Source organism: Condylura cristata, unplaced genomic scaffold, assembly GCF_000260355.1.
Source record: "Condylura cristata isolate star-nosed mole 26May11 unplaced genomic scaffold, ConCri1.0 scaffold00002, whole genome shotgun sequence".
Taxonomy (NCBI): Eukaryota; Metazoa; Chordata; class Mammalia; order Eulipotyphla; family Talpidae; genus Condylura; species Condylura cristata.
Window position 1 is genome coordinate 49,936,081 of NW_004567103.1, and position 12,327 is coordinate 49,948,407.

The following is a 12,327-nucleotide window of genomic DNA, read 5'->3' on the forward strand; positions in this document are numbered from 1 at the left end:
CCAGGTTCTAATAGGTTGAGTAGAATTCTTCAAGAAAATATGCTTTTTGCTAAAGGGAAAAATAAAATTTATTCTGTTTCCCGAATGATACAAGAAGTCATAGATATTCTATGGCAAACCACTCGGCCTTCCTAGAAACAACCTCCTTTTGCTTTTATTCCCTCTTCATTCTTCCTTTGACCCCTTTTAATTATCTTTTTTTTTTAAAAAAAGAGAAAGATTTATTTTTATTTATTTATACATACAAGAACTAATTGTAAGCCAGGGTGCAGATGTGTGTGTGTGTGTGTGTGTGTGTGTGTGAGAATTCACTAGAGACAGAGGGTGGAGCAGAACAAGCAGATCTACTGAAATACATTGCTGAGGGGAGCAGAGTTGTGGCAAGTCAGAAGAGGTCTGCTGCATGATGGACGTTAGTCCCTGGCTTGACAATGAACTCTCACACACTGTAGCTTGATAGCACAGAGACTTAACCCCTGCACCACCAGAACCCCTTCTTTATTGAACTTCCTTTCTGTGAAGAAGGCTAGGGAAAGATGGGGTTTATTTTCTTTTTCGAAAATATGTTACCCCTTCGTAGAAATTTTGAAGCATAAGATCTTGTGTAGGGAGCAGCTGCTCAGAAGACATTGAGAAATGGTAGAAATTAGGGAGCCTCTCCGGTGGCCTTGGGGTGAAGTCTCGGTGTTATCAACATTACAGCCTTCATTCCATCTCTGATCCACATGGTACAACAGACCTTTCCTGTCTCACCTGTTGCTCTCCTCATCAGTGCATTTAAGTAGAGCTGCCTTTTCTGCTCCTCATTCCATCTCTAGAATCCTCTCAACCTTCTGTACCTCTAGCTTAGAATCCTCTCAGCCTTCTGTACCCCAACTCTTCTATACACCAAAAAAAAAAAGGAAAAAGAAAATAAGAGAAACTGAATAAAAGTGATATTTAAGAAGTTAAAGCAGGACATTTCTTCCTTTTAAACTGTGGTAACATGTGGTAACAATAGTGTACAATGTTGTATATGATTGACAGGATGGAGTCTCTCCCTGTGTTGTTGCCATACCACACCTAAAGCCAAAACACCCACAAGCCTTCCACCATCGTCCACTGAGATCTGCACTTTTAAATCATTAATAAGCATACAAAAATCCAGGGGAGGGAGTTGTTTAAAACACCTATTTTGGGGAGCGATGTTTGAGATGGGCATTGTTCACAAGCTCCCAGTGATGCCAATGCTGCTGGCCTGTGGACCACATTTTGCTGTGCACCCGCCTGGCATGAAGCAAGTCCTGCTCTGCATGAATGTGCTCCTTCCTTAAAGTTATGAAGAGCACAGAAGAATTACACTGTGCTTTTTTAAAAATCTGCTTTATTATTATTTTTGCATTTATTCAAGACCCGATGGGTCACAGGTTGCCAGCATTTATTTACCTAGTGTTTGTGAGATTTTCAGTTTCTTTTGGGTGATAAAGTTGCATGGAGCATGCATCAGGATGTACCTGTAAGATAAAATCAGAAGATGAAACCAGTACCAGTGCTTCCTTGACAAGATAATAATGTTGTCTAAACAATAGAAACAACATTCCCCAAGACCATATGTTATGCTGTTACTCTGTCCCAGCACTTGGAGGTCTCAAAGTTGAAAGTTACTCCATCCCTGATGATAAAGATCTAACATTTGCAGTAACAAGCTACGGGAGGCTGTGTGTAAATGACAGGGAGAAACAGATGGGAAATGAACCCACATATGGGAGGGTGAGAGGACGCGGAGAAGCAGGAAGACTTAAGTTGGCTTGAATGACAGGCAAGGTTTTACCTGTCAGGAAGGGGGAGAAGCCAGCCTATCCAGAAAAAACAGCATGTGCAAAGGTGTGAGGCGCTTGACCTCACAGTGCATGCTCACTGGAGGGTGTTACACTCTCTGTCTGACAAGTTCACCACTGAACAAATAAAATTAGAGTTATGCGAAATCCATTATTCACAGCAACTAATAATGGAGCTAAGAAGCAGGTTTGTTGTTTTAAAATATACTTCAAAGGCAAGTGGGCATGAAATATTTTATAGTTACTCTTCACACTTTTGAAAGGAAGATTTTGGTAAAAGAAAGAAGAAAAGGGAAGGCTGTGTTTTGCATCATTTGTTGCAGAGGTTGCCGTGGGAAAGCTGACTTGTGATACTGGGCTCGCTGATGGGAAGTTGCTAGAGCATGGAGGGAAACAACTTTTACTGCTTTCAAGCAAGAGTAGTTACCCTACGGGATTAGGCATAATTTCTTTTGACTCTGTAATTTTTAGGATATCTATGAAGTCAGCGTTTTCTATTGTTGTATAGCTTTATGCACACACACACACACACACACAGTCTGTTTTGCTTTTTTCCTACCAGTTATAGTAATGGATAGATATTTATTAGAAACACTGAAAGCAAAACAATGCAATGTAAGCTTCAAATATAGTTGACATTAAATTCTTTTGTTTGTTATTACATGTTTATTTGTCAATATTTTAGGCTGAGCACTTTTCTAGGTTTTAAAAGTAAAATGCAAAGTCAGGCGGGTACTGTCCCTGACCCAAGAAATATAGGCTTACTCCACTGAGCAACAGGGAATTCTATTTGATAACTGGTTTTCAAAGTGTTCTTATGGAACCTGAGGACTCCAAGATGTCTGTAGTGGGCCCAAGAGGTCAAAATATTTTTCCTAATAATATTAAAGTGATATTTGCTTTTCCTTGACTCTCTTGACATTTGCATAGGTGGTACAGAAGCAATGATGTGTAAAACTGCTCATGCTTTGGCATAAAACACTCAGTGGGATCAAATTATTTGTTCTTCTAGTCATTGTATTCATATTGACAAGTACTTCCAAGGGAAAGAAAGAATGAAAGCAAAGTTTAACTCAAGAACATCTTTGTTCTTAAAAATGAATTTTTCCCAAGATTCACACAAATCTTGACCCTTTACTATATTAAAGTCTTTGAGCACAAACCATTAAGCACAATAATGCATTTTCAATATTCTACATGACTAGACAAAAAGCAGCTTTAGCTCTTCATTCAGCAAGATGGTGGGTAGCAGCTTTTACCCTCCCATGAAAACCAACAGATAGCTACCCATGAATGAAAATAGTCTTGGAGGGACTCAATAATTCAGTTAAGACCTTGCAGAGGGCCCTCATGGTGGCACAGGGGTCACATGTCAGGCAGCAGTGGCTAGCTTGAGTTGTATCCCTGGCTAGGGAGGTGACCCACATATAGAGCAGCAGACCTCCCCTGTCTCATCTGCTGCTCCCCTCAGCAGTGTATTTCAGTAGATCCACCTGTTCTGCTCTCTACTATGTCTCTGGTGAATCCTCACTCCTGGCACCACCAGCCTGTACCCCAGCTCTTATATGCATATATATATATGAAAACAAATCTTTTTTTTTTTTAAAGAGAGTCTATAGAAACACAATGAAGCCAAAAGTTTTAAAAAATAGTGACTGCACAGGAAGATTTCTGATGCAATGCAGTGACTGAGACATCTGAAGAATTCTAGAAACTATAAAAGTATGCCATCAGTATCAGAATCATTTTCAGTGACAGGTTCATAGGACCCCAATGAATTACTCTGCAGAGGGCACCAGTGCTCTTGTCTCTGAGGTAACTGATAGCCACCATCACTGTGGCCCTTTGGAGAAAGAACCTGTGTTGTGGGCCTTCAGACCAGGCTAGCTGTACCTCCCATTCCACACCTGCATAGGCTCTGGTCCTCACAGCTACCACTACTCTGAACACACCTCCCTGTACTGCAGACCCTGGCTCTGAAACACACAGCTGAGTCTCAGACACTGGAATTATTGCTCCTACAGGTTAGAAACCCAGAGTTGCTGTCTTTCTTGAAAATTGGTCTTTTAGGACCCTTGCAATCTTCTCATCACTGACCTCGGCTCATGGAGCTGCAGGGAGATTATGCTGCTGGGTTTCCCATAGATCTGGAACTGCCAAACTAGTACATGAATACCCTGCACAGGTAAATATTTCCATCTGCAAAACCAGTCAGTAAGTCTGACTGAGGTGACTCGAGTGCTATCGAATGTCTGACATCAGTGCAAGCTAGAGGATCCACAAAATTAAAGAAAACCAAACATGAGTGGAATCATTAGAGAATAATATCAATGAACAGGGCACCACTAACACAAAGGGGAAAAGAATAGTCTCTCCAATACATGCTCTTTACTTTATACTACTGAAAAAAAAAATCTAAATGGATTAGTCTTAAATAGGGGGAAAGCCCATTGACATTAGTTTTGGAAATGAGTTTTTGGATATAACCCAAAAAACAAAAAAACAAAGCCCAAAATAAATAAATGGGATTATAGCAAACTAAAGAATTTGGAAATTTGTTTCCACTACTGTTACTTGAAATGCATCTCAATGCTCAATTTTTTAAAAGATTTATTTATGCATTCAAGAACTGGGTAAAGGGCAGAATTGCGAAGGGTAAGAGGATTCACAAGAAACAGATTGGGGAAAAGAACAGGCAGATCTACTGAAATACACTGCTGAGGGGAGCAGTGAGCAAAACAGGAGAGGTCTGCCGTATCATATAGGTCAGCTCCCTGGCTGAGGATTGAACTTTTGCTGTGGTGGCTGCTGATAGCTACATAGGACTTAGCTCTTTGCACCGCCAGGTGCCCCTACATTGCTTTTAAAATTGTTTTAAAAACATTTTTAAAAATAATTTTTTGAGGTAACATTGACTGAAAACATTATATAGTTTTATATAATATTACACATTATAAATTTACAGTATGATCATATATATATATTACATTATGATCAGCAATAAAAGTATACTTTCTATCCATACAACTGAATCTTATCTCTCACTCAATTTACCCACCCCTCTCCTCTTTTCCCTGTAAGTACCATTTTATTCTTATAATCTAATTATCTATTTTTGTTCTGTTTGGCTTCTTTATCTTCCACATTTGAATAAAATCATATAGTATTTGTCAGACTTATTGCACTTAGTTTAATGTCTTAGTTCCATACATGTTATTGCAAATTACAAAAATTAATCAGTTTTTATAGCTATCCACAGTGCTATATATAACTTTTTTTCCTATTCATCCATTGAAAGGCATTTAGCCTGTTTCTATACCTTGGCTATTGAAAATAATGCTGCAATGAACATAGGGTGCATATATATATTTTCAACTAGTGTTTTTATATGTGTTGTGTAAGTATTCAGAAGTGGAATAGCTGGGTCATATGGTATTTTCAGTAATCTTGTTGGTTTGATTTATGAACTATGAAGACACTGCTTCATAGTGCAGACTTTACAGAGTTACATTCAAATACAAAATATAATTTCCCCAGGAAAGCTTCCAAATTTGCTTCCTTTATAACATCTAAAATAAATGCAAAGTAAGTGCAAAAATGTATTTGCAAGGTTTTCTCTCCTACTCCATCGAAAATATAAACTAGTTATGTTTCTTAATGTAAGCAGCACCTCCTAGTGGATGTTCTGGTGCTGTTAACTTTTCATATAAAATTTTCATTAAGGTAAAGTTAACATAACAAGCCACTTTAAAGCATATGACTTAGTGGTATTTAGTGTACTCAAAATATTGTGTAACCACCATCTCTCTGTAATTTAAAAACTTTTTATTTGCTTCATAAAACTTCTCATAATCGTCAAGTAATCACTCTTAATTATGCCCTCCCCCATCCGCTGGTAAACTCTGATTTGCTTTCTGCCTTTGTGGATTTGCATATTCTGTATATAAATATGAAAGCAGTCATACAATATGTGATATTTTGTGTTTGGCTTCTTTCACTTAGCAGTGTGTATTTGAGGTTTCTCTAAATTGCAATCTCATTAAGTATTTCATTCCTTTTTACTGCTGAATAATCATCATATGCACTTAATTTGTTGATGTATTCATACAATGATAGGCATTTGGGTTGTTTCCATCTTTTTGCTATTATGAGTAATCCTGTTATAAGCTTTTATGTACATGTCTGCATGAAAATGTGTTTCCATTCCTTTTGGATAAATGTTTAGGGATGGAATTGCTGGATCATGACTCCAACATAATATCATAATTATTTTTAACCTTGGAGGAATCACCAAAAACCAAGAAGTCCTACTAAGGCACATCAGAACATAATTTTCTGAAGTACTGGCATGTTTTGCAGGAGAACGTTTGATAATATTGGAAAATAATGACAAAAGCTAGAAACACATTCAGAATTGCTTCTAATTATGCCAATCTTTTAGGGGAAGCCTTTATCTAGAATTGAGTTTGGGATGATAATTCTTCCTAAATAGTTAAGACTGACTCCCTTAAGAGACTATAATATCGATTACAAAATTTTGTGATGTATTTATGTGTATTAAGATAGTAGTTGAGTTGTCCCTCCCTACAGCATTTTTTTCTAAGTAAAGTTACTGTTTTTCCTTGAGTCCTTCCCGTCATTAAGACCATGAGGTTTTTTTTGTTTGTTTGTTTCAAAACAATTCAGATATCAGCTATCCTAGCAATAGAAAAGATTATGCATCATCAAATTTGATATAAATCTATAGTAATGTTGGATCTTTTGTATATTAAGATCAAATGTAAGAGAACTGAACAAAGTCTGAACTCCAGAACAGGAATAACAATGTACTATATAAGGGAAGTATTTGCCTCATAGGAAAGGGAAAACACCTCCTGTTGTTGGCCAGTGGATCAAAAGAAGAGATAATTTTAAGAGAAAAGGGTCCCATGTGAGCTACCAGATTCTCTTTCCCACCTTATCGCGCAGCCACGCTGTTCACATGGACACCATCTCTGCCAGCAGATGATTCCTGTTGGTGGCATAACAAATAAATGTTGTGGTACAGGGATTATAGATCTCTGTAAGTCATATTATTTGATCCTGCCTTTTGAATTCTTATGGATTATATCACTAAATAATAAGTTTGAGGAAATCTTTGATATATGTTCATTTATTATTTGTATGAGGGTCATCATTTTAGGCCTTTTTTTTTAAAGATTTATTTATTTATGCATACAGAACTGGGGTACAGGCCAGAGGTGCAGGGGCAGTGAGAGGATTCACCAGAAACAGTTGGAAACAGAACAGGCAGACTGACGAAGTCCACTGCTAAGGGGAGCAGTGGACGAGACAGGAGAGGTCTGCCGAGCCATGTGGGTACATCCAGAAGTGGATGGAACTCATGTTGAAGTGACTTTCGCTTCTTAGTGCTGCGCCACAGGGAGGGCCCTCTTTTTTTTTTTTTTTAAGAGTTATGTTATACTGACCAGGCAAGAAAATAATATTAATAATGAACAGCTATATACCAGAGACATTTTATAGGGGTGGAGTGGGGAATGGGATCAAAAACAGTGGCAGGAGGGAAATGCACTGGACTATGGTGATAGCACACGTGTTATTTGGTGATGGGAAGCCCACGGGGATTACAACTCAGATGGGAAAATGCACAAAATGATGTAAAATAGAAAAGTAAAAATACTACTAATGAAATTGCAAAGGACATATGGCAGGATTAAGAAGTTAAAAGGTTGCTTCTTTGAAAAGCTAAAAAAGGGGGCCTTCCTGGTGTTGTAGTCATTAAAGACACAGCACTATCAAGCAACCAGCAACCACTGCGGCATCCCCATTCAAACCTGGGAGCTGACCCACATGGCACTTGCAGACCTCTTCTGTCTCACCTGCTTCTCCCCTCAGCAGTGTATTGTGGCTGATCCCCTGTTCTGCCCCCTACTCTGTCTCTGGTGAATCCTCTCAACACACCCCAGTGGTAAGCATAAATAAATAAATCTTAAAAAAAAAAAAAGAAGAAGAAGAAGACTGTATAAGTATAAAGAAAGAAATCACAAAGCATCACCATCAGGAATCAAAAAAAGGTCATAACCATAGATTTTACTGGTTAAGAGATAATATAAATAAACAACTTTATGTGACTAAATTGATATTCCATTTGAAGTAGGCAAATTCTTAGAAAAATAACTTATGAAAACTGAAATAAAAGGAAATAAATCTATTAAAGAAAATACACAATTAAAAATGTACTAAAAAACAACTTAGGCCCCGAAGGCTTCACTAATTTTTATAATTAAGGAATGTTAATAATAATCTTATTCAACCTCTCCTAGAGAACAACAACAATAAAAACCTTTCCCCACAATTTAACATAAACTTATTATCAAAACCTAACAAGCACATAAAAGAATGAAAAAGTATAAGAAATTTTACAAACTTTTCCACAAATATGGAGGAAGATATAAAACAATGTAAGGCATTATATGAAATTGACTATGTAAATAATCAAATTGAATTCACATTCAGGAGATTATTAGGATTAATATTCTAAAATGAATTCTACTTACCACAATATCAAATTAAAAATAATATGACTGCCTAAACAAGAAGCAATAGAAGATTTAATAAAATTCAGGATGCATTTGTTTTTAAATACTGAGAAATTTAGGAATTGAAGGGATTTTCTTTTAAAGGATAATAATGGGATATTAACACAGCAGATTTTTTTTAAAAAATATTTATTTGTTTATGCAGAAGTGGGGTACAGGCCAGGGTTCAGGGGTGGTGAGAGAGTTCACCAGAGACAGAATGGGGAGGGTTAACCAGAGAGAGAGTGGGGAGCAGAAAAGGCAAATCAACAAAGTACACTGCTGAGGGGAACAGCGGGCGGGTCAGGAGAGGTCTGCCGTGCCATGTGGGTCACCTCTGGGGCAGGGATTGAACTCATGCTGAAGTGGCTTTAGCTTCTCAGTGCTGTGCTTTAACCTGCTGCGCCACCAGTGAGAGGCCAACATTGTAGATTTAATAGTGAATGTTCCCTCCACTCATATCAGAAAACAAACAAGGCTAATTTTTATTAGGCCTCTTCATTGTTAAGTGGTGTTCAGTCAGTCCAGGGAGGAAAGAAACTGAAAATAATGGCTGGAGCACTCAAAAGAGCATGTATCAATCAAATAGAAAACTGAAAAACTGGAGAAAATAAAACAAAAGTTGATATTTGGACACATTAGTAAAATTTAACCCCTAGATAAATAATCAAGATAAGAGGAAAAAAATCCTAATTTTTTAAAAAAGAAAATTACTCCTTTATTGTAAAATATTTATTTTAGTTTAATTTATATTTGTATAGGAGAACTGGGGTACAGGCCAGAGGTGTGTGGGGTGAGAGGATTCACCAGAAAAGGCTGATTTTCTGAAATACAATGCTGAGGGGAGCATCCGGTGAGACAGAAGAGGTCTGTGACCCTAAGTGGGTCAGTTCCCTGGCTGGGGGTCAAGTAAGGTGGCAGTGTCTGGTGATAGCTTGATAGCAGTAAGACTTTAACCCCCATGCCACCAGGGAAGCCCCCCAAGAAGAAAAGTTTTAGTAGACTTATACATGTTAATGTACTAATGTCTTTAAAAAAAAGAAACAATTGTCCGGGGTCCTACTGGGTGGTGCAGCAGGTTAAAGCACAGCACTAAGAAGCTAAAGCAACCTCAGCATGAGTTCGATCCCTGCCCCAGTGGTGATCCACATGGTGTGGCAGACCTCTCCTGACCCGCCTCTAGCTCTCCTCAGCAGTGTATTTCAGTAGATCTGCCTGTTGTGAAGCCTGTCTCTGGTGAAGCCTCTCACCCTTTGAACCTCTGGTTTATACCCCAGTTCTGTATGTATAAATAAATCTTTAAAAACAAAACAAAACAAAAAACTACTGTCCAAAAAGAAAACTCAGTTTCTAGGTAGTGTTACAATTGAATTCTATCAATATTTAAATCAGACTTATTTTTAGGAATGTCTATTTATTACTTTTTTTTATGAACCAGTATTATCTTGGTACACAGATCAGACAAATTAGCTAGAAATAGCATGAAAATGAGAAAGAGATATTAAGTAACATGGAAGATTTAGAAATTCTAACATATTACCTATAGAGGGTAATATGGAGAAGACAGAAAACATTTGTAATGTTAAAAGCTGAAATTTTCCTAATTTGAATTAAATATATTTGATTTGAATTTTCAAATTGCATTAGCATAAATTCTGAGTCAGATTAATAGAAGGGATTTCATAACTAGACTAAAAATTTTTGAAAATACAGCTTAAGCAACTGTACTATAACTATGGCTAAAATAATTTTTAGGAAACTAGTTTGCTATCCAATCCACAAAACTTACTATTTTTTTCTCAGATTTTCTTCTGCTTACTTCATTTTGTGTTCTAAATACTTCATAAGGAAATAGAACACAAAATGAAGCAGAAGAAAATTTGAGAAAGAAATTAACATATGAGTAATTCTAAGCACTGCCTATACAAATCCACAACAATGCTGTTTAATTTCTTGGGTTTCAGCAAAGTAGAATTAAAGTAGTAGACAAAAATAATAGAAGTTGTGAAAAAGCTACGCGATCAGTGTTGGGAATTTCATTGTTCTATGAATGGGTACAGCTATTAATTATATTTCAATAATTAGGTATGCAAGTGAAAATGTAAGCTTAATCACTCATAAAAAGGAACAAGTGTAAAGGAAGGACAATGTGGTGTACCTTCCCAAACAAGAAGTGAGGTCAATAAACAAAAGGAAAACAAAATTAGTGCTCAAAGAGGACAAGAACAGAAGGGAGAAACAAAGAAAAAATTGAAAATTAGGATAAAATGAGGTGAAAAAATCAAATCTATTTGTGGATAATATAAAACTAAGAAGCATACTGGGATAGGTTATTAAAAGATGGCAGATTGGAATTTTAGAAATCCAGATAAATTAATTAAAAGTATTTGCTAGAAGATGAGAATGCAAACATCTTTAAAATTAAATGACAAAATGAGATTTCTAAAAGAATAGCAAAAGGGGGACAGTGCAGCATCATTCATATTTAACAGATATAGAGATACTTGATTTTATTAAATGAGCAATTTACTATTCAAGTCTTCACTCACTCCTTATTGCCAACGTAATAAATTCCAGACTTTTTAGCATGAATCCCAAGTTTCTTTGCCTCTGGCAACAAACTTTCTTTGGACAGCTATTTCCCCTTTGATCTCTCATTCTATTACAAAGCTCAAATGTTTATTTAGTTCAGATGAAAGGGGAAAACCCCACTATCCCTGGAATCACTGTAACATTTATTGGCAAATGTCCTCCACCTTTTTCTATTTATTTTTCTTTTAAAGTAAGTGAGAGGAGAAACATGTTTGCATTGCCGTTCTAACCATACTGACACTTAAGCAAAATGTCTTTATCTCCAGGCTCTGCCTTCCCTCTTCCCCCACCCTGGCTATAGATATTAACACCTTTTTCAGAAGCTATGAATAATTTATGAAGTAGACCCTCCCATTTCTCATGCTCTTGTCACTCCTCTGCTTTGCCTAGTCTTTCTTTTTCCTTGTCCTCTTTCTTTTCCTTTCTTATCATCATCATCCCACTCTGGAGTTTTCCTCTTCCCTGTAAATTCATCTGTATTATACAGAACCAAGAAAAACAAGGGACTGTGTGAGGTCCCTGACAAGAGAGAAGTAGAGATGGAACCTTTCCTGTTTCGATTTGTGACTTCATAATGACAAAATGAATGTGTCTATGGTGACCAATGCTAGGTGCCCTCCACTGCTTCAGATTGATAGCTCTGAACCAACAGAGAATGTAGAAGCCATTTTATAAATATGCTGGGTGTGTGCATGCGTGTGTGTGTGTGTGTGTGTGCATGAGAGAGAGAGAGAGAGAGAGAGAGAGAGAGAGAGAAAATCTACTCTGAATTTTCCAGAGAGAGAGAGAGAATCTACTCTAATAGAATTTTCCAGAGAGAGAGATTATCTACTCTGATAGAATTTTCCTCTCCACCGATGACATTGCTAGAGGACTTCTGATAAATGTGGAAATCCCTCACTCTACAAGTTAAACTTTTGTATATGATGAATTATATAATGAAGATCTGAAAGGGGATATGTGCATTTTCTGCAGAATATTTTTTTTTTAACTGGGTAAGAAGACCCTACTCATTGACTCTACCTTTATTATGAATCAGCATCAATGGGGACACTTGAAAAAAATTGGATGCTGAAGTCTCACCCTTGAAGATCTGAGTTCAATTAATTTTGTCTTTGTCCAGGTACTGACATATTTTAAGGCTTCTCAGGTAATTCTAATATGTAATCATGCTTAATGTCCATTTCCTAAACTGTGTCCTTTGGGAATCATATTTACATATCATAAAGAGTTGATGTGGAGGCTCACATAGTTTTTTTGTCTAGGAAGTTGTAGAAATGAATCTAGTGACACATATGTAATTTTTATAGTGACAAGTTACAGGGGGCTTAAGTGAAAAG